We start from the raw sequence: 24,357 nt of genomic DNA, 5'->3' as shown, positions 1-24,357 counted from the left end.
TCGAATTGCTAAAGTTCATGGTCGAATGAAATTTCTGATTGATTCAATTAAAACTATAAATCTTATTAATATTGAAGGTGTTAGAGATTAGTTGATTTTGAGTTTGAATGAAATTCTGAGTAAGTTATTCAAGTAGTATCCTTTATGGTTTAGAAGAGAATCATTGAGTAGGGGATTTCAGGTGAATTGAACCCCTTGAACTCGTTAGAATTAAGAAGATTTTATAGGGAGTTTAATATGGATGAAGATTAGTTGATTCTTTTGAGTTTGAATGAAATTCTGAGTAAGTTATTCAAGTAGTATTGTTTGTGGTTCAGACGTGAATCATTGAGCAAGGGATTTAAGAGAATCGAGGTGTCTTTCGACTTTCGCTTGTGATCTCTCTGCGACTCTGACGCGATATTGTAACATTATTTAATATTGTCGTACGATAACAGAAATGTTTTAATATCATTCAACGTGAATATTATCGTATTATAAGCTAATAGTAATATAATATTCACATCAATCTCTAAAGCCTTTGTATTCACTCTATGTTCACATCCCATCAGATCGTATTATAAGATTATTTAATATCAAAGTACCGTAACAGCAATATTTTAATATCATTCAACGTCGATATTGTAATATTATAAACTAGTAACAATATAACATTCATAACGATATCTAAAGTCTTTGTATTCTCTCTAGGTTTATATCCCATCAGATCATATCCTAACATTATTTAATATCAACGTACGATAACAGTAATATTTTAATATCATAACGTCAATATTTTAATACTATAAACTAACAACAATATAACATTCATACCAACATCTAAATCTAATACTCATACCAACATCTAAATCTAATACTCATACCAATATCTGAAACCCTCTCGACTTGAAAACAAGAAAAGGACAGATTCGCACGAGATTGAAGCATCGTTGGAACAAGAGAAAGCTCGAGTTCGATGTATTCCGTTTCCACGGCGACGGGGATCCACGGTTTTCCCTAAAATTCGAAACTGCGCGACGCGAGGCGACGCGAGGCGACGCGGTGGACGAGAGTGCTCGTCGACGCGACGGGGCGGAACGAAATTGGAGGTCTCGCGTGGAACCGCTACCAGGCGAAACTTCGAAACCGCCGCCCCCGCTGGCCGATAACTCGATAGAGAACTGCATTTCCAAGCGTCCGGCTTCGTCCGCGGTTTATAACCGGCGACGGCTTTGCGCCGGACCCTCGATTAAGTCGGCTTCGACGGGCAGATCGATGTTTCAAGGTTCTGCCGCGCTGCTAACGCGAAAATACGATCGGCCAACCCTTTCCTGGCCTCGCGAGCCTTCGGATCCCTCCTTTCGACGCTCCTCCTCGACGGATCTGCGAAGGAACGTCGATCGGGAACGAATTTCTTTGGGAGAAACGTTCAACGCGTTAACCATTAGCACTCCAGATGGTCTTGTAATTTATCAGCAACTGATCATTTTTATGTGTACCTTCAGTGAAAATGGAAAATGCTATAATATTCCCTAGATTTTTCGTCTTTTTTCCCAGTAAGAAATTTCGATGTGTGGAAGATCGAATAATTTTAGGGTAGTTGGTTCGTTAGAATATTTGATACTGTAACTGCAGTATTGGAGCCCACAGAGTTCAAAGGGTTAACCCTTAGCACTCCAAATAGGTCTGTAATTTATCAACAACTGATCATTTTTATGGTATCTCCAGTGGAAATGGAAAATGCTATAACATTCGATTTTGTTTTCCTTCAGAGTAGAAATTTTGGACGTGTGCAAAGTCTAATAATTTTAGGGTAGTTGATTCGTTAAAATATTTGATGTTATAACTGGTGCAATATTGGTATATGTGTTAAGTGAGATAAAGAAACATTGAATTAACTGTAATTACAGCGTTGTAACTATCGCGGAACGAAAAGGAGCGACCAAGGAAACTAATATCCCTTCGTGTTTATCCGTGGAACGTTCTTCTTTGAGCGATAACGCGTTCGAGAGACAGATTTCACGCTACGCGTCAAATAAGGATAAAAGTGCGAGCGTGCGGAGAAAAAAGCAAAGCACGCGGATGTTTCTAGAGGGTCCAGAGTTGAAAGGAAAAGTCGCGGAAACGCGGAAAGAGAGCGAGGACTGACGAGGGGAGGAAAGCGGCGCCGCAAATCCGCGATTAGCCTACATTCCTCCGCAGCTTCCTCCGAAACCGAGCCGCGAGGAGCCAGTTTTCCGTGTGGAAAATCGCTCGGGAACGCGGGGGAGAGCTTCGATCCACCGAGGATTCGCCGGAGGAACGTTTCGCCGTGGGAAACCGGCGAGGGTCGAAGGAGATGTTAACCCTTCGCGTTGGGAAGGCGGCTCGCCGTTCGATTGAACGCAGAAAAATTGTAAGATTGTTAGGGTATAAAGTTGTAAAGTTAGGAAATTATGAAACTGGGAAATTGTGAAAGTATGAAGTTATGAAATTATGAAATTATGAAGTTGTGAAGTTATGAAATTGCAAAACTCAGAAACTATGAAATTATGAAATTATGAGATTACGAAACTATGAAATTATGAAATTATGAAATTGTAAAACTAAGAAACTATAGAATTATGAAATTATGAAATTATGATATTATGAAATTATGAAACTATTAAATTGTGAAACTATGAAAATTATGAAATTGTGAAATGATGAAATTATGAAACTATGAAATTATGAAATTATGAAACTATGGAACTATAAAATTATGAAATTATAAAGTTACAACGTTACGAAACTGAAGTTACAAAACGATAAAGTTACAAAATTCTAAAAGTACGAAATTCTGAAACCATAAAACTATCAAATTATAAATTTCACTTCTGTTTCATTACTAAGCATAATAATGAATAAAACGTTACCCTATAAATTCCCTCTACTATAATATTTAAAAGATCAACGTGCAATTCACCGTCTTCTATACAAGGCATTCAATGTTTCAAAAAATCTTCGTCGGCAAAGAGCTAGAAGTATCGTTGATTTCGTACACCCTCTCCCTTCCGCGGATCGAAGCAACAAGAAGGAAGCGTCACGAGGCGGCCGTGGCGCGAGAAAGAAGGGTTGCGCGGGTAGTTCCCAGCGAACCGAAAAATTTCTGCTCGTTCCGGGGCTTATCGGGGGTGCGGAATCGAGCGGATAGCTTCTATTTTCGATGCGGCCCGCTTTCCGCGAAAATTAAGGTCGAACAGGTCGATCGGTGCAACAGATCTGACCTCTCAGCCGGACAGGGACGTTCGTTCCAACGTCCGCGACGGGATTTGTCGAATATTTTCTTTGTTTAACCCTTTCCGCTCGACGATATTCTCCATTAGAAATATTCATTATTTTCCGGGGGAATATTGGTAACACTGCTACCAACGTAAAGGAAAATCTTACATAACTTAAGGGTTGGAGGTAATTTATTTTGAAGGTTCACGTGTTGATACCTAACACAAAATTGAATATTGAATTTTAATCTTTATAATTTTAATGTCTAATGACTTTTTATATTTCTATTTCTGTGTTTCTGAGGTTTACGTGTTGATACCTAACACAAAATTGAATATTGAATTTTAATCTTTATAATTTTAATGTCTAATGACTTTTTATATTTCTATTTCTGTGTTTCTGAGGTTTACGTGTTGATACCTAACACAAAATTGAATATTAAATTCTAATGTCTAATGACTCTTTGTACACTTCTATTTCTGTGTTTCTGAGGTTCACGTGTTGATACCTAACACAAAATTGAATATTGAATTCTAATCTTCATCGTTCTAATGTATTTAATTAAATGATTAAAAGTCGCTTCTCGAGTACAAAGGAAAATCTTACATAACTTAAGGGTTGCAGGTAATTTATTTTGAAGGTTCACGTTTTGATGCCTAACACAAAATTGAATATTAAATTCTAATGTTCATCATTCTAATGAATTTAATCAAATGAATGAGAGTCGCCTCGAGTGCAAAGGTTTTGCATCGTTTCCTTTGTTAGGAGATTTTTTGGAAAATGTTAACACGTTGATACCTAACACAAAATTGAATATTGAATTTTAATCTTCTTCATTCTAATGTATTTAATTAAATAATTGAACTTAAGGATTGGAGGTAATTAATTTCTAAAGTTCACGTGTTGATACCTAACACAAAATTGAATATTGAATGAATAAATCATTTTGCAATTGATTTCGAAGGCTATAAGACCGGTTTCACACCGTGTGTCCAATAATAATAATAATGTTTAATGGGTTAAGAAACGGCTACGTCGAACATCGAGGCGATACCGTGACGCGTAATTCGAGGATCGGCCGCGTCCCTCATCCAGAAACCTGTTCAGTTTCAAAGAAGCACCGGCCGACGCAACCGTGAAAATATGATTCCGCGAAATTGGATTCGCCCGGGAAAATTCTCGGGCCGCGTGATCGCGACGCCCTTTCGAAAATCCTATCAGGCCGCGTGCATGTTCCTACCGTTCGTCGAACGTCTTACGCGATTCGATTTTTTAAGGCTTTCAGCTACTTTGTAAGCTCCGCCCGCGAATACATTTTATTCTCGCTTGCGTCTCTACGCGAGAAACGAGAATAAAACGTGAAATTCAGAAATTTGGCGAAGTCTCCTGCGATGAATTCTGTTTTCACCCATTTTACGCTGATAGGTACACTAATTCTGATTGTTAACCAGTTAACTGCGTTTCACGAGTACACGCGTCATCTTAAAATTAAAATCATACTAATTCCTTCAGCGATGAATTATTTATTTTTCAGAAACACGTGTAATTCTTGTTCGTTTCGCTTTAGCTTTTCGTTAGAAAAAGTTCACTTCATTATTTCATTTCATTGCGAGTATTATCTGAGACGTCTGAAATTAAATTCCACAGTTAACAGGTTAATCATTCTGCATAGAGTGATACATTTCGAAGTAATCTAATAGAAGTGATGCAGGATTATCCATGTGTGAAAGTCATTGAGAATTTTCGGATAGAAACGTCTCGACATGACACGTGTCTCCAGCGGAAGTGGTTAAGGGTTGAAGTCAGTTCGAAGCGAAACCTTTCCAGACTTCGTAATTCGCGAAACCGCTCCGAGAACGATCGCACCGACGACACCGAACTTCCACGACTGAAGCGCAAACTTGCGAAGAAACGATCGCGTTATTCGAGCCGAATAGGAAACGAGCTTCTTCCTTATTCTTCCTTATTCTACGCAGTAATTCCCAGTAATTTAGCTCGCCCGGGCGAAAGTTCCGAGTACTTTAAACGACCTTCGTCCGCGAAGGGTTCTCCTGGGCTCAACGATATCTCCGACCGAACGAGCACCGAACGAGAGCTGAATCGGAATCAGCTTCTACATACTGTTGCACGGCAATAGAATTTCCATTTCTATGGTATCACGCCTGATAACAAGCAAATTTGTTTCAACGCTAACCATCGAAACTGGTTTCAGTTTTTGGTTTTCAAGTTACATGTCGAACGATTAAATAGAAGTAACAGTTAGTTCATAGCAAATATATTGCAACATTAATATAATACAATATAATTAACATTCATAGCAACACAGCGACATTTTCAGCAGTGCCATGAAAAAATTATATCACTATATATATAGAAACTCAGATATATCGCTGTGATACATCTTAAACAGATAATCAATTCGAATCAAATCTAACATTCTCTTAAATACTGTAATTAGCAAAGTTATATAAGTATCTTCGCATAAAAACGAGATTTCTCGTTCGGCAATGTGTTAACATTGACAATAGAACTACGTACCAGTCAAAATGACTATCAATTGTTTTATCTCGCAATTATCGATACCTTAAAAGCATCGAATACTCGAAATGATTTTGAAACTAAATAGTTCCACTAGTTCTAGTGTTAAATACTAGTCTTATCAATTATTATACTTTATACTATGAATTGATATACAATATGCTTATCATTCCATTCTGTTTCTTAACAATTATCGTAATAAATAATATTAAAGTAACTATATCGATCATACTTGAGAATCAAATCGTAGATCAAGGGTTTATCCCTTCACTCCGAAGGCGCCTCTAAGTCACCGAATGATCTGACACAGCAAAACTAAATTTTCCTAAATTCTTACAAAATTACAATTCTGTAAATTTTCACAAAATATCGAAAGAAAATAGTTGTCTTCCCGAATGCACGTGAGACTTCTTAATTCGATCTAAGAAAATGTTATCTGTATCTCATTAGAAAATATTGAATATTTCCAGTGAACTTCTGGAGTTCAAAGGGTTACTCGTATACCAAGTGTGATCGATATACAGTTTCTCTGTCATCTTTCCCTAGCATCCGACGAATAATTTAGCCCCGTATGTTGCAGGCTTTGTGTACTTTAAAGAGTCTCCGTTCCGAAACGATTAAAGGAGACTCGCGAAACTCGCGAAACCTGCCGGCAACGCCAGACTATTTTTTATTTACTCGACCCGCTCTTTTCCTCTCCTCGTCTCTTCGAGAGCGAGACCCGGCGCGTTTCGTTGCCGAGATCGTAAAACACGATGGCCCGTGGAAACGTCTCTCGCGAAATAGGGTATTTTTAGCGGGCGAGCGGGCGAGCGCGATTTTTCTATCCGCCGGAGCCGGATTACGGGTTTCTTTCGGTTCCGGGCTCGCGTGTCGTCGATCGATCGCGCCTCTCGCCGGAAAATTCTGTCCCAGGCACGGCGAATTTTCATCCTCCGCCCTCCTCTTCTCGCAGCTTTCCCCTCTCGCCGAGCTCAGCTGCGCCGCGTCGCTTTTCGGCCGACCGTAATTTCTCCATAAAAATTAATGGTCTTGCAGGGATGGGAAGAGATGTTGACATATCTGTCCGTTCGTTCGTGAATACGATTCTATTTATTCTGTTTCTTCTATTTCTTCTGTTTCTTCTAGTTCTTCTATTTCTTTTATTTCTTCTACTTCTTCTATTTCTTCTATTTCTTCTACTTCTTCTACTTCTTTTACTTCTACTTTTTTTACTTCTACTTCTTCTACTTCTTTTACTTCTTCTACTTCTTCTACTTTTTTTACTTCTACTTCTTCTACTTCTTTTACTTCTTCTACTTCTTCTATTTCTTCTACTTCTTCTATTTCTTCTATTTCTTCTATTTCTTCTATTTCTTCTATTTCTTCTGTTTCTCGACTTCCAGACGAGTACTAAAGCCTAGTAGTACTCGTTAGTGTACTAGTAGTACTACTTACTAGTAAAGAATAAAACAGTCAACATCATCCCTTCATTCATCTTCGTTCGATCGTTTCAAAGTTTAACCCTTCGCGGACGAACGTCGACATTTCATAACGATATGATACTTCAGTTTTTTTTATAGATAGTGATATAAGTGGATCTCACTGAAAATCCGCGCAATTCAATTTTCTGATAATTACCCGGTACGGAACGTGTTAATGTAACATTTTAGGTGTAACAGAAATCCAAAGAAAAATTACGAAATCGAATTCCTTAATCTTTGCTGTAAATTACAAATCTTTCTACAGAAGTGTTCTGTTTCTAGTAGCTGAATTTTGGCGTACAATGTGTTAACGCGTTGACCTATGTAAACAGGCTTCCGAAGTCCTCGGAAATAATGGCGATAGAAAATCTGATACTGCAAATGTTCGATAACAGTGCTCCGTGATAGTGCAGAATTTCTACTCTATTCTTCAACTGCTATTTCTACGTTAATACACGTTCTATATCTTCCTCCCCTCCTTACTCCTCGACAAAGAGCGAACAGTATCTTATCTCGCCATCGGATCGACACGGTCGCATTAGCGGCCGGTCTCGATTTTCGGCTAATCGCGAGAATACGTGCGGCGAGCGTCGCGAGCGCCGGCGAATCCGGCGAGAGCCTTTTGTTCCGGCCTAATTGGATGCGCTCGGTGTCCATCGATTTTCTACCCCGGCTCTCCCTTTGCGGCAGCGGACCAGCAAAAATTCCCAAAGATAGCCGCGACCCTCTTTCGCCCACCGGTGCCCTCCAGCGGGCGCCGATGTCCGGCCGGCTCGTGCCCGCCCCGAGATCCTCCGCGAGGGAGAGAAAGATGGCGGCCGCCTGGCGAACGTAAGAGCTTCTGGCCCCGTGAACACACAGCTCGAGCGCGCCGCTGTATCGAACTCGGCCGGCTGCAGCGGCGGCGTGCCCCGACCCGACCGACCCGCCGACCGATACGTTCCATTTCATCGACCCACTTTCCGAACCGACCGTGACTCCGGCCACGGGAGGCGGTCGCTTACTACGGACCACTCGGATGAATCTGTTCTCGGGTTTCCACGAATTTCTAGTCGAACCTTTGCTTCTATGATTCGTTTCTCGAGGGTGGTCGATGCTACTTCGATGCTAATTATCAGTAAGATAATTTATTGACCGTGACTCCGGCTACGGAGGCGGTCGCTTACGGAACACTCGGATGAATCTGTTCTCGGGTTTTCACGAATTTTTAGTCGAACCGTTCCTTCTATGATTCGTTTCTAGCCCTTAGCAGTCCTGTGTCTTTTCTATATTAATTTGTATGTAGAATTGTACCATTTAACTGAGGATTTTACTGATAATTTATTGACCGTGACTACGGGTAAGGGAAGCGATCGCTTACGGAACACTCGGATGAATCTGTTCTCGGGTTTTCACGAATTTCTAGTTGAACCTTTGCTTCTACGATTTGTTTCTAGAGGGTGATCGATGCTTCGTTACTGATAATTTATTGACCGTGACTCCGGCTACGGAGGCGGTCGCTTACGGAACACTCGGATGAATCTGTTCTCGGGTTTTCACGAATTTTTAGTCGAACCTTTGCTTCTATGATTCGTTTCTAGCCCTTAGCAGTCCTGTGTCGAGTCGGACTCGACATTCTATTTTATTGCAACCTCCACCTGCTTTAACAAGTTTTTCTGTATTCATTTGTATATGGAATTGTACCATTTACAGGTAACATTTCTAGAGGATGATCGACGCTACTTCGTCACTGGTAATTTATTGACCGTGACTCCGGCTACGGAGGCGGTCGCTTACTACGGACCACTCGGATGAATCTGTTCTCGGGTTTTCACGAATTTCTAGTCGAACCTTTGCTTCTACGATTTGTTTCTCGAGGGTGATCGATGCTACTTCACTGATAATTTATTGACCGTTTGAATCCCACGCCTTCGAGCTCTTCAGGTTTTATTGATACTTTCTTTGTAATCCAGGTAATGCACTGTTGTATTTCGATGGGAACTGTTGTAACCCTTATCGAACGATAGCTTTTTATATATGTAATTTTCACTAGGTTGCTAATTTCGGTAAAATTGTGTAATGAAAATTTCGATGTTAATCCGTTGCTGATTCTTAGCTAAGGCAATCGCATTCAGATTTTACAGATAGTGAGTTTTGACAGGATCTGTCTTGTGAAGTGATTTGCGATCGTTAAGGGATAAGTTAATATTACCTATTATAATTACCTATATATTATGTATATATATATTAACATTGGGTGGATTAACCCTTTGCACTTGGATGTTTCTTACTAGAAATATTTAACATTTCTTCACGAGGCGAAGACGATGTTCTTCGAGACTAATTCGAAGAGAAATCACCAGTACATTGAGGAACAAAGCTGTTTTATTCCAATGTTTCACATATCGAGGCATTACACAAAGTTTAACATTAAATATCACATTCTATAGTTTTACTGTGTCAAATCAAGTGGTGACTGAGAGTCACCTCTCGAGTGCAAAGGGTTAACAAAGGGCGAGTGGTTTCACCCTCGCCAGCGAAAGATAAAATTCCCAAGAACTTCGAGGGAAATTTCGAGAAAAGAGAGAAACGTTTGCGCGAATTTCGACGAGCACCGCGATGAAATTTGAGCGTGATCCTGCGAGCACGCGCAGTGTTCACCGTCTTCCTAATTCTCCCATGAACATATTTTTCTTATTATTTACATTAACTTCTGCCTCCACTTCTATGGCCAATGATCATAGTCACCCCTAACAGCGAAAGGGTGAAACAAACATTCCGACACGGCACGACCGAGCATCCTCAAAGAAGTCACAGGCCGAGAGGTTCGATCCTCGCCAGCGAAGGCCAAAGTGTCCAAGAAGCCCGAGGGAAATTTCGACAGAAGAGAGAAACGTTCTCGCGAATTTCGACGAGCGCCTCGATGAAATTCGAGCGTGATCCTGCGAGCGCGCGACCGGGGGCGGGAAACGAGGCGCGTGGAGAACGGCGAACGGCGAACGCGTGGGCGTCCGGTTACGGCGGCGCGGAATCGTGTCAAGAGTTGTAGGTGGCGAGCGGTGGTTGGCCGGCGGCCAAGCTCCGCCGACGCTCCTCTTTTACAGAAATGACAATAACGAGTAACGATAATAATCACCGCGTAATAATAATAACAGAGCCTTTGTCGCGCGGCGTCGGCGCCCCGAGGTAACCGTTTATCTTTGGACCGCGCGCCCCTCGCGGAAACGGAGGCGGGAAAAATCCTCCGGGCGTGTTTCGGCCGGTCGAGGAACACCGAGGAACGGGAACGCCGACTCGAGCCAGAAGGCACGGAGATCTAAATTAACGCCAGAATCGCCGAATGGATCGGATCGACTTATTTCTGAGTTCTTCCGTCGAAATTCGCCCAAGTACACCGAGGCGGAACATCCGAAATAGACACCGAGGCGAGGCGAGTGTAGCGAATGAGTCGCTACCGTGTTTTCGATAGAAGAAGTACTTTGTCCTGCCGAATTTTCCGATTGCTTTGTCCATTGCGGTTTTCTGTCTCTTGGATCGGGTATGTAACTCTGGTAGAACGCGGACGACGTTTAACCTTTTGCACTCTGTAGGCTTCACTATGGCACCGTTTATGCTACTGAATATTTTACTGAATAAATTTACTAACGTAAGATCACTGGATCTTCTATACATCGAAATTTTGTATTAACCCTTTTAGTACCGGACGATTGCCGAAATTTTGTATTAATCTTTTAGTGCGACGATATATCGTTGCGCATCCAATAGCGCCTTACAATTCGCATTGCGGGAGAACTCTACCTCAAAATAAATTTACAAAATGTTACAAATGGTTTAATTTCATTGCGAGAATTTTTTTTTTGAATTATGTAAATATTTTTAGTTTGGTTTTTATGAGCTTTCCGCCCGGCACTAAAAGGGTTGAGAAGGAAAACAAAGAAATCTAAGAGATGTTGGAATATAACATTTTTCATTTGTGCTATGGATACTATAGAAACGGCTTCGAGTTGTTGGTAGATCACAAAATCATCTGGAGTGCTAAGGGTTAAGCATTTTGGAGCATTCAACATTTCGACGTTCGACTTTCAACTGTAACAGTAGACAAACGACACTCCACTTTTCAACTGCAGCAGCGAACCGCCGACGCTCCACTCCGAATAAACTAATAAATATCAGTTCGATACTTCCGCGAACACGAAACGCGTGTGTGGATTGTGTTTCATTAACCCTTCATAACCTACACTCCACCCCCACGCGATATCGAAGCGGCCACTCTTCCCGATGAATCGAATTCAACGACAAAGAGACACGGAATTTCGGAGATTTCGTCTGTGTAAAAATAAGTCTCGAGCGACGGGGATTAGCAATATTTCTAGCGAGGCTGTCAAATACCTCTCGGATGTTGAACTTGAAATTATTTTCCGATTAGAAAATTCGCCGTAGGAAGTGTCGAAAGAGGGAGGAAAAGAATTTCCAAGCTAAGATTAGAACTTACAACCTTCTGCTACGATTACAACACTATACAGTAGGTTTTCTAATCGACTAGTTAAGTATCAGACGAACTTAACCGCTCGCGGCCGAATGCCGTAACAATGGCGGCTCAAGTAGCTACAACATAACCTACAAATGAAGAACTCGATCGTTCGTACAACTAGAAATTCGTTTGTTTCACATGTTTCACCTTTCTTATACAGGATTCTTGTGGAAACAGTCTCAGTTCGACAAATTTTGTAAAGGATTCAAACCGATTTTCTCAAAAGAACAAGAATATTTCGTTTCTAGATATGTACTGCAACAGTCATGAAGTTCCATTCAGAAACAGATTTGTTTATGAAGCTCTTTTGCAAGGTACGTCATCGAGCAATCTGAAAAGCTCGCGAGAAGTTCATTGGGAAGAAAGTCGGCCGATCGACGGATCGATGGGCCGCGTTCGTTAGGCGGAAGCGATCGGAAGGGCAAAAGCTCGGCGGGTTTCGACGGAGAATTCAACAGGCGGTTCTCGCGTTGGCCCTCGGCCAGGCGGACCGTGCTCCCGGTTTCTCGGAACGTGCTTTTTCAGCGAAAAGCGCGGCGCCCCGGAACCTCCGCGAACACCGGGGATTACGAAACACGAGTTCGCGAGTCGAGAGAAGTCGGACTGCTCTCGGACGAGAGCGGAATCGAATTGAAACTGTTTCCACAAGAATCGTGCATAAGAAATGTGGAACATTGCGAACAACATGTTTTATAGTATCTCTAGCACAAAAAATGTTATATCGTAACATCCCTTAGGTTTCTTTGTTTTCCTTCTTAACCCCTTGTCCTACAACTACGAGTGAGACTCGTGAAGATTTTCAATATGTTTCAACAAATATATGTATTACTCAGTTCATTCGAATTCAAAATAAATATTCCTCTGTAATCAACTGTTACACTTAAAAGGAGATATAGGCGTAACATATGCCTAGAGTTTTCCTCTTTTTCCAATAAATGATTAATGACAAAGTAGCCGTATCGATCAGAGTCGAGAAAGAAATCATAGTCCAAGGGGTTAATACAAAATTTCGAAGTATAGAAGATCCAGTAATCTCAGGATAGTTCTAAATTCATTCGTTAGAATACTTAATAGTATAAACGGTGTCATATTGTAGCCAACAGGGTGCAAAGGGTTAAGCCAGAGTTCGCAGGTGCCTATCGAGCAGAGACACAGCCCCGAGACAGGCTCGCGCGAGGGATCGGCGCAGGATTCCAGCGAATTTCTGAGGAACGAGGAGGATTAGCGGAATCCGTGTCCCGGTAGCCGGTAATCCCGAATACGAGCGAGGGAACGCGAATAAGATTCGATTTGACTCGATCCGATCCGATCCGATCCGATCCGATCCGATCCGATCCGATTTATGCGCGGCCCGATGCACCGGTAATCCCTTTGTTACGCAAACGACAATGCCGGGCACGCGTTCCGATATGAAAACACCGAGAAAAACGAGGGAACGAAATAGAATCTTCGCAGAGAACAGGGGAAGCTATTAGAGAGGCGAATGGCTCGTATCGCAATTACATCGGTTATACCGGTGGATCGTGAAATCCGGGATCGCAGGCGTAGAGCACCGATTATAATCGAATTCGACGCTACCATCCTAACGCGGTAAAATCGTTCGCGAGGAAATTGTACCGTCTAAACTGGAATGTATCGGCTATCCGGCGGATCGTGAACGCCCGGCGTGCTTACATTGAACGTAACTCGCGAAGCGTCGATTATAATTGGATTCGGTGTCGTTCGAGCTTCTATTCCAGCCGAAATGCGAATCGAGACCAGTTCGGTTGTAAAATATTAAGGATGTGAAGCGTGGAATGGGTTGATTTATTAATAATGCGGTTTCTATGGGGTTCTTTTATTTGGAAGGTTAACGTAAAGGAGAGTTATTGGTCTTTTAATAACGGATGAGAATATGTTGTATGTTGGATATGGGCTTTTGAATTTTTTTATGTGAGAGAATAGGAACCGTGTTGTTTGTAGGGTGACGTAATGAGGTGTGTTGGGAAATGTGAGTTCAGTGAAGTAACTTGCGAATTATAGAGTGTGTGGGGAAATGTGAGTTGAGTGAAGTAACTTGCGAATTATAGAGTGTGTTGGGAAATGTGAGTTGAGTGAAGTAACTTGTGAATTATAGATTATGTTGAGAATTGTGATTTAAATGAATTAACTTGTGAATTATAGATTATGTTGAGAAATGTGAGTTAAGTGAAGTTACTTTGTGAATTATAGATTATGTTGAGAAATGTGAGTTGAGTGAAGTAACTTGCGAATTATAGATTATGTTGAGAAATGTGAGTTCAGTGAATTAACTTGTGGTAATGCATTATGCTGAGAAATGTGAGTCAAGTGAATTAACTTGTGAATTATAGATTATGTTGAGAAATGTGAGTCAAGTGAATTAACTTGTGAATTATAGATTATGTTGAGAAATGTGAATTAAGTGAATTAACTAGTGAATTATAAAAATTATGTCGCGGAATATAAGTTCAGTGAATTAACTTCTGCTAATAAATTATGTCGTCGAAATGTAAGTGAAGCGAATGAACTAGTAACAATAAATTCCATAGCGAAATGTAAGTGAAATAACTGAACCTGAGAATAATAAAACGACTAAAACTCGAATTCAGTTTGACACAGAGGTGCCCGAAGGAAATAAACGTCGGGTCGCGTCTAAAACGGATCGGGATCGGCCGAATCGAGAACGGAGGACGGAGTCGAAGACAGCGCCGGTAAACTAACGTCACCGCGTATCCTGGAGCAGCTCAACCGTCGCGAATTCTATTCCTCTTTGGCGGCTGTCTAGCGTCGAGGATTCCGATCCGCGACCCGAAAATATTTCCAACCAGCCAAAAATAACGATCGCGTTGTTCCAAGCCCGCGAGGAGCCGTCTTTCCTCGCCGAGATCCCCGGTTTCCGGGGTCGCCGTAGCATTTGCCGACATTGTTGCCGAAACATAACGGCTCCGCCGTCAGACATTTCGCCCGTGGAAATAGAAACGAAGATGACTGCAGTTCCGAAGAACGTTTCGCAGACTAATACCAGCGTATCGCGCCGGAATCGCGGTGCCAGAACGCTTAACCCCTTGCCCTACAATATCAAGCGAGACTCGTGGCGAGCGTGTCAAAGAAAATTGAATAAATGCATACGGTAGTCGCTCCTTTTCCATTCGAACGGATCGTTTGTCAGGATTGTTATACTTTAACCCTGGATAACTAATTTTGTGCTAGTGCTATTGTGTATGTGTGTGAACATTTGGTTTATGGATTAGGAGTTGGTGGTATGTATATTTTTCTGTTTCGTCCATTTACTTATATAATATTATATGTAATATTATATAAATATATAATATTATAGATAATATAAGATAAAATATATAATACTAATATACAATATTATATACAATATAATATAAAATATATAATACAAATATACAATATCAGTATACAATATTGTATATAATATAATATAAAATATATAATATAAACGAAGTAGCACAGCTTGAGGGATATATTATTAGATTTCAATCAGGAAATAGAAAAACGTAGGAAATTCACGTTTGCAGACGTCAAAAATATGCTCCTGTTTCTGAATTCAGTAAATAAAACCGACGTCGAAATTCATTTAAAAAATAGTTAATTAAACGATTCTCATTACCAGCATTGAAAACACAACAATATAATCCACCTGAAAAACTATCTCAACAAAGAAGCCCCCACCTGTGAATAAAACCGACGTCGAAATTCATTTAAAAAAACAGTTAATTTATAGAGACCAGAGTAACCGATTCTCCTCGGCAACATAACAATATAATCCATTTAAAAGCATCTCAACAAAGAAGCCCGCCTGTGAACAAACCCATCGAGTCACGCTCGACACAGGCGCGCAAAGGGTTAACAGCAAGGTACTCGTAACGAGTTACATCAGAAATCACAGGGCGACGCGTTAACCCTTTGCACTCCGTAGACGCCTCTCAGTCGATTGACTCGACACAGCAAAATTATAAAGTTTGATATTAATTTATTAATATCTATAATAATCCATAATAATAATAATCTATAATAATAATTTATTAATATTAAACTTCGTACCATGCATCGACGTGTAAAATATTAAAGTGAAACAGCTTCTTTCTTTAATTCACGTGCGATTTCTCGTTAAGTCAATTTGAAAGAATGTCGTTGGTAATTCATTAAAAAATGTCGAGTATTTCTAATAAAAAAACTTCTGGAGTGCAAAGGGTTAAGCTTTACATGATGCATCAATACGTGGAATATTGGAATAAAATAACTATCCTTCTTAACATGTGAATTACAAATTATGTCGCGAAATGTAAGTTAAGCTTAGCAGCGTATTGCCTTTTCTTCTGTTTATCTTTCCTTTTGTTATTTAGTAAGTCTTGCAGTGGGATTATTTGCAATTCAACAAATATGGTTCTTGTTTTTAAAACACAGCTTCTAACCGAATTAATTAAATGAGTTGAATTGAAGATAACGAAGGACGTTGTAGTTACAGATCTCTTTAGCTGGTCACCTAAGTTTTAATTTACATATGTTTCCTAATTAATTAATTTCAAACATCGTATCTCAGAATATTGAATTTGTCTAGTGAAAAACTTTCGTGGGTTAAAAATAAAGAGATCCAGAGATCGTCCGGACTCTTCCGACAGTTGCGGCGTTAAACGCCGGCAAAACCGTGGTCTCTCGCTGGAAAGGCGTCTCGCGGAAAAAAATGGGGCACGAGCCAGCCACCGATGAAACGTCTGGCGGCCGGGTACATAATGCGTTAAAAAAGTGGTTGGCCCGGCGCGTCGAGTGGGAGGAACCTGGAAAGCGACGGCGGCGTCGAGAATCGTTTCATTTCCTCGAGGCTTCCTCGTCTTTCCCGGCCGAGGAGCGTCTCGTCGCCGCTCGTGGTGGCTCGTGTAAACGAATTTCCAACCGACCGGAAAGATCCCGAATGGTCCGAACTGCTCGCACACTTCTCTCTCGTCAAGGTAATCCTCGTTTCCCGGCGAATCATCGAGTTTCGCTCGGTCGCGCCGAGTAGACGCGCGTGCCGCTCGTTTCTTTCCCTTTTTCGACTCGCTCTCGTGCTCGTTCGTGCTTACGCGATTCTCCTAGGACGAACGTGAACGGTTTAACAATTCCGATATTCGTCACGCGAGCTTTTTCGATGGGACTGGCCTGTGGATTGAGTATGGGGGTGTTAACCCTTTGAACTAGGGTAGAATATTGCAGTAGTTGTGATGTTGAATATTTTAAGGAATCTTAAGACTACACTGAAATTATTAGATTTTGCACGCGTCCGAGTTTTGTACTAAGGAAAATAAAAGATCGAAGAAATCCATCAAACATCTAACCCTTTGAACTCTGTAGGCTACAATATTGCAGTAGTTGTGATGTTGAATATTTTAAGGAATCTTAAGACTACTCTGAAATTATTAGATTTTGCACGCGTCCGAATTTTTTACTAAGGAAAATAAAAGATCGAAGAAATCCATCAAACATCTAACCCTTTGAACTCTGTAGGCTACAATATTGCAGTAGTTGCGATATTGAATATTTTAATGAATCTTAAAAGTACCTTAAAATTATTAGATTTTCCACGCGTCCGAATTTTGTACTAAGGAAAATAAAAGATGGAAGAAACGGTATAACAATCGGATATTAATTACTTTGTTAATGGAATCAGTTCATGTTCCTATATTCTATGAGAACTAACTACTACTAAGCTACTGAACCTGAATATCTAACGCTTTGAACTCTGTAGGCTCCTATATTGCACCAGTTATAATATTAAATATTTGAATGAATCTTAAAGCTACCCTAAAATTATTAGATTTTGCACACGACCAAATTTTCCACTGAGAAGGAAAACAAAAGATCGAAGAAATATTATAGCATTTCTAGTTTTTACTAGGAATACTATAAAATTAGTTGCAGTTGCTAGATTACAAAACAATCTGGAGTGCTAAGGGTTGACAGATACCTAAAGCATTGTGCAAGACTTAACGCAAAACTTAACCCTTTGCGAGACGACCGACAGTCGCTTGATCGAACGCAGAAAGATAAAATAGAAAATTCCATAGTATATTTCGTGTATTGCATAAACAGTTCTATTCCTTGGTGTACGCAAGATTCTTCGGAATTCTTCACCGGGAAATAATGGATACTTCAACGAGAAATATTGCGCGAGTGCAAAGGGTTAACATTCCATAGGAAACTCGACAATCCTTCTATCAATTGAAACGGTGGCTGAGTCGCCCCTCGACCGGCATAAAGTACCGAACAACTGAAGAGCCAAAGAACCGAGCCACTAAACGATTAAACGACTAAACGATCGAACAACTGCGCGAGCAAATGAATACATAAATGTAGCGACTGTTCTAAGGGCCATAAAATAGTAAGGGACTCATGGAGACCAGGCCCAAGGGTTGCTGGGTTTATCCGAATGATGCGTAAGCGATGATGACGAGTGCAAGATGGTGAGAGTGTAAATAGTCGAACATGAATTTTTCTAGGAACAATAGAATAAACCGGACAATAAACGTCCGTAGACCTAGTGTTAACACTTTGGCGATTCACATGAACTTAACTCCTTAGCCTATGATTTCTTTCTCAACTTAGACCGATACGGCTACTTTGTCGTTAATAATTTATTGGAAAAGGAGAAAAATTCTAGGCATATGTTACGCCTATATCTCCCTTTAAGTATAACAGTTGATTACAGAGGAATAATATTTATTTTGAATTCGAATGAACCGAGTAATACATATATTTGTTGAATCATATTGAAAATCTTCATCACGAGTCTCGCTCGTTGTTGTAGGACAAGGGGTTAAACATTACTTTCCTCGGTGACGAAACGAACAAACTGAATTCTGTTAGACGTGAGATGCTAGAAAGATAGTAGAGCAGTCGTTACGAAGAATATCGACTTCCCAGTTTCAGCGTTATTAAGAAAATTGCTTTGATTGCGTAGAAGTTTCGACGAGTGTATACTTGGCAGTCAAAGTGTTAAGAATCTCGATTTCTCAGTTTCTGGTTAACAGAGAAAACTGTTTCGAGCACACGGCAGTTCCGACGAGCGTCCACGCGGCAGTCAAATTGTCAAACAGCATTAACACCGCATAAATAAGCCACAGCAGGAAAAGGGGCGGTCGACAGAGACGCGGCGCGTGATTAAATCGGGCGGCGCGCGAGTCGCTCGGCATCCTTGCAGATAAAGCGTGCGGGGACTCGTTACCGCGAAACCGCACAATTCGATAACGATTTATGGTCTTCTAAACGGGTTAGCAGCCTACGATCGCGACACGTGAGTCGCAACGTCGGAAGCCAGCGAAGTAAACGCGGGAATCCCGGCTGCGCGATATCCTCCCTTCGACGAGTCGCTCGAGTCTCTCGCGTCGGACGAGGGAGAGGAAAAAGAGCGAACAGCGAAAAAGCATTCCTCTCTCGCTGGAGGTCAACTCGGCATTAATTAACGTCGCGCCCAGGCGGCGCGGTGGCCGGTTTCGATCTCACGTGAATTCAACGGCAATTGATTTAATAAGGAGTAATAAGACGCTGTTTAAAACACGCTGAATATCTCGCGCCGTCTCCGAGCTCGTTACGCCGGGCGTTTTTATCCGTTGGAAACGAATTGCTTCTTCGCTAAATTCGTTCGACGATCAACGGTTCGTGGGTAGATGAAGGGGACGGTTCGACTTCTCTGCGGATCGTTATTGTCGATAGCGCTAAGCGATTGTACGATGAGGATCTTCGTGCTGACTCGACGTTTCTGGAGTACGATTGCTAACAGTAGAACTGGGTAACAGTGAAAATTACTGGTTTCGATTTGTGTTTCGCAATTATTGATGTCAACCCTTTGAACTCTGTAGGCTCCAATATTACGAGTATAGATATTATATATTTGTATGAATCTTAACGAAACTGCCCTGAAATTATTAGATTTTCCACACGTCCGAATTTTGTACTAAGGAAAATAAGAGATTGGAGGAATGTTGTAACAATCGGATATTAATTACTTTGTTACACCTTCGTCTTATCAGTCCATGTTCCTCTATTCCATGAGAACTAGCTACTGCTAAGCTACTGAACCATCGAACATCTAACCCTTTGAACTCTGCAGGCTCCTATATTGCAGCAGTTGTAATATTAAATATTTTAATGAATCTTAAAGAAACTACCCTAAAATTATTAGATTTTCCACGCATCCGAATTTTGTACTAAGGAAAATAAAAGATCGAAGGAATGTTATAGCATTTCTCATTTTCGCTGGGAATACTATAAAAATTAATTGCAGTCGCTAGATTACAAAACCATCTGGAGTGCTAAGGGATAAGAACTACCGCACCAAAATGACTCGTTTCAATTTGTCTGTTTCGCAACTATTGATGTCTCAACCCTTTGAACTCTGTAGGCTCCGATACTACGAGTTCTAATATTAAATATTTTAATGAATCTTAAGAAAACTACCTTAAGATTATTAGATCTTCCAAACATACAAAGTTTGTACTGAGAAGGGAATTAAATGTCTAAGAAATGTTATAACATTGTTAATTTTCAGTAGGGCTACTATCAAAATTGGTAGGAGTTGCTGACATATCACAAAACTATATGCAGTGCTAAGGGTTGAAGTGTTAACGAAAGTCCACGTTATTTGTTACGCGCGAATAAAAGCGACAATGTACGCAACGTGTTAACAGCGATAACTAATCGTAACTCGTTCTAATAACATTCGCGCTTGTTACGACGCGAGAAGCAATGTTATACGAAACACTCTGGATTCCCGTGGTTCCTGGAACATCTCGTTGAATTTTTCAGCTCGCCCCGGCGCGTCCGACTCGAATCGGTTCGGTTCGGATAGAATCGGATCGCGTCACGCCGAACCGCGTTCGTCATAATTTAACTCGATTACCCGTCGGATCTCGTTAGCCGAATCAAAGTAGGGGAGAGGAGCGCGCGAGAATCCTGCACGAGGCCGTGTTCTTACCGAACTCGTTTGCTTCGCCGATGTTTCGAAATCCTCGAATCGTGCCGCTCGAGTTATTAGGCGAATCGATTCACTCCGCTTTCGAATCTTTTCAGCTCTTAACGCGTTGCGTATGTAACGAGAAACCTCGTTTTTACGTAAAGACACTTAGCTATGCGACTTCGCTAATTACCACAGCACTGAGAAAAATATAGAATTTCATTCGAATTGATTATCTATGTAAAATATATTACATAACAGTGTGATATCTGAGTTTTTCTGTATAGTCTAAGTTGAAGAACGATTACAATAAAACACTTGATTTCGAATAAGAATATTTAACATGAGCAGCTGGACCATAGCGTAGTAAGACTACGGTGATACTAAATAATAATTATTTTCAATATCATTCGCCTTTGTTATTAACGCTAGAACTACCGAGCGTTTAATACGGTTAATATGCAATTCCTATAAGAATTGTAACAATGAATTTAAGATTGTCAAGGCTTCATTCTGTCTTAACTTCTTACATTTAGAACCAATTTTATTAAGACTAGTACCACGAAACGATAAACAATCTTTTTGTTATTTATACTGTAGATCTTTCTGTAGCACCAGTTTCCTCTTGGTCCGCAGAGTTAATCGATCCGCTCGGCGAGTGGCTCGATTAATAATTCATTTATTCCTCGAATCGTCCGCTGTCTCGATTCGCAGACTAAACGAAAATTTATGAATTTGCGTAACCGAGGCCGACACGTATAAACGAGTTTGCTGTTTTTTCCCTAGCGTCTGGCATTTCGCGAAGGACTGTCGAGAATCGAGCATCTCGGAACAGAGATTACTTAACGTTAACGCGTTCACTTCTACGAGAACTCTGAGCGTTTCCTATAGAAACACTTATTTTCTTTATTGTAGAAACGAATGGTGTCAGCATTCTTTACTGCTCTCGTGTCATAATTCTTGAGCTACTGTTAACGGTTACTCGAGCTATCAAACGGTTTCATTGAATAGCAGATTTTCCGTTGTAATTGTCTCCAAGGACTCCAGAAGCTTACCTCCGTAGCAGTCAACGCGTTAACACGTTGTACGCTAAATTTCAGCTACTAGAAACAACACTTTTGCAGAAACATTTGTACGACGACATTTGTAACTTACAACGAAGAATAAGAAATTCAATTTTGTAATTTTTCTTTGAATTTTCGTTATAAGACCTAAAATGTTACATTAACGTAGAACTGGCAATTGAAAAATAGACTAAAAATTGCAATCAGTATCAAATTTTCTATCGCAATTGTCTCCAAGGACTCCAGAAGCTTGCCTCCATAGCGGTCAACCTGTTAACCCTTTGAAGATTCTTTGACAAAACCTTCAATGGATGAAGCTAAATTACATTTTAATTTCTTAAATAATAGCAAGAACAGAAACTACATGCTAATCTCTTGCTGTCCGAGTGATTAGATCATTTGCCTGCGACTTGGTCTTCCAAATATGAACGTTTCATCTCGCCGAAATGCCGACATTCGTCCGCAACGTGTTAAAATTTTGTTAAAATTTTTCACGCGATCAAAACGTCATTATTACTATTTCTTTCGTTAAGCCATGTGAAATAAATACGTATATCTAAAACTTCTACCAGCTCTTCCCTTGTACCGACAGACTATTCACGAGATGTTCGCGTAAAACGAACCCACACGAGACGTACTCCACCTAAATCGAGGGTCGGACATACTACTAAACGAACAGCCAAACTACCTATCAGAAGAATTCTAGCATCGGGGTTGCAAGTCTCCCAGCAACCCCCAAAATCCTCGAGACACAACTTCGCTGCCCGGCTGTGGAAAGTTTCTTTTTTATTTTGCATAAACCTTATACTACTAAACGATCAGCCAAACTGCCTATTAGAAAATAACCAAAGAATTCTAGCATCGGGATTCCAAGTTTCCCGGCAACCCCCAAAATCCTCGAGACAGGACTTCGCTGCCAAGCTGTGGAAAAGTTCATTTTTATGCATAAACCTTATACTGCTAAACAATCAACCAAACTTCCTATTATAAACCAAAGAATTCTCCTAACATCGGGATTCCAAGTTTCCCGGCAACCCCCAGAATCCCCGAGACAGGACTCGCGAGCGCGATCGCTGCCGGTAGTGGATTTTCCCTCGGAAAAGCCGAGCCAACACGAACGAACGAACGAGCGGCGGAGACGTGTGTGCATCGGAAACGTCTGTTGCGTCCGCCGGGTGTCCGCGTGTTTCTCTCGCGTCCCGCGTCCGTTCCCGACGGTAAAATCGATGCCGGCGAAACAAGTTAGTTCGGTTTGGTTACTGGGTCGCGAGAGGCTATTGTGCGTCGACGCTCGCGCTCGGCCAGGAGGCCTTTACGTTTCAACCAGAAACCGTAAATGTTTCAACTATAAACCGTAAATAGGTTGTACCGCCGACCCGATATCGACAGCCCAACATGCGCACGTGAACGCGCACAGATGAACACACTCATACTTATACCTCTACGTACACAGACATACACATAGACAGCTGTTGCCCCGATCACTCGGATCCTCGATGCGCTCGCATGAATTTAGACCGGAATTTTCAATCCCTCGACCCTTTCCCGTTCCCTGTCCTCCTCTGTTGGCGCATCCTCGCCCGACATATTCCCGCCGACCCTCGATACTTTGCCCGGTTATTTAATCATCCCTCGAAAATCGATGGCGGACAGCCCGCGGGCTTCTTAAGAAATCTTTCAACGGCCGCGCTGCTTCCGCGGCCCTGCGGATGGCAAATCCTGACAGCTTCTCCTGGAAGAGGATGCTTCTGGAAAAGGGCTCGTAGAAGAGTAGCTGGATTTTAGTCGGAGGTTTCTCGAGTTTCCCTGCTGGGTGCAGGTTCGTCGTTTAACGTCGAAGGGTGGTTTTTGAGTTGATGGTTTAAACGTGTGTTGTGGAGTTGGGAGGAGAAATTGCTTGCCTTCTGTCTTTCGACTGATTGATCTTCTGGTTATTGTTTGGTGAATTATTATTGATGCTAAGCTAGCGAGGATGCTTCTGGAAAAGGGCTCGTAGCTGGATTTTAGTCGGAGGTTTCTCGAGTTGGTCGTTTAACGTCGAAGGGTGGTTTTTGAGTTGATGGTTTAAATGTGTGTTGTGGAGTTGGGAGGAGAAATTGCTTGCCTTCTGTCTTGTCGACTGATTGATCTTTTGGTTATTGTTTGTTGAATTATTATTGATGCTAAGCTAGCGAAAGCAGAGCGAGAGTGCTTCTGAAAAAGGGGTCGTAGCAGAATTGCTGAATTTTAGTCGGAGGTTTCTCGAGTTTCCCTGCTAGGTGCAGGCTGATCGTTTAACAGTATTCCTATCGCGACCAGTCAAATGACTGTTTTTAAAATTTTGATTAGAATTTCCTATAGACAACGTAATTGAATCGCCTTTATACTCCACGACTTTTCTTAAAATATTTGTATAAAACATTTTTCAATATTCACACCATTTTTTATTGTTCATTGTCTTCATTGTATATTGAAAAATATAAGTTGTGAGTGTCGGTACAATTGGCGTTCGAATGAAAATTATCGAGTCCCGCGTTAACGCTGCCACGGTCGTTTTACGTCTCTTTTTAACCCCTAAACGGATAGCGGTGCCATTTCAGGATACAGCCATTGTTCGTTCCATTGTTT

General features: G+C 41.2%; 1 protein-coding gene across 6 annotated transcripts in view; it reads right to left on the bottom strand.

The window, feature by feature from the left end:
• Pkc53E (Protein C kinase 53E) overlaps positions 1–24,357 on the bottom strand; it is a 68,065-nt gene that overhangs the window by 31,721 nt on the left and 11,987 nt on the right. The gene's annotated exons all lie outside the window — the stretch shown is intronic.

Source organism: Nomia melanderi, chromosome 4 (assembly GCF_051020985.1).
Source record: "Nomia melanderi isolate GNS246 chromosome 4, iyNomMela1, whole genome shotgun sequence".
NCBI classification, from domain to species: Eukaryota; Metazoa; Arthropoda; class Insecta; order Hymenoptera; family Halictidae; genus Nomia; species Nomia melanderi.
Note: the sequence above shows the minus strand (reverse complement) of the source record. Positions and strands in the feature narration are given on the sequence as shown.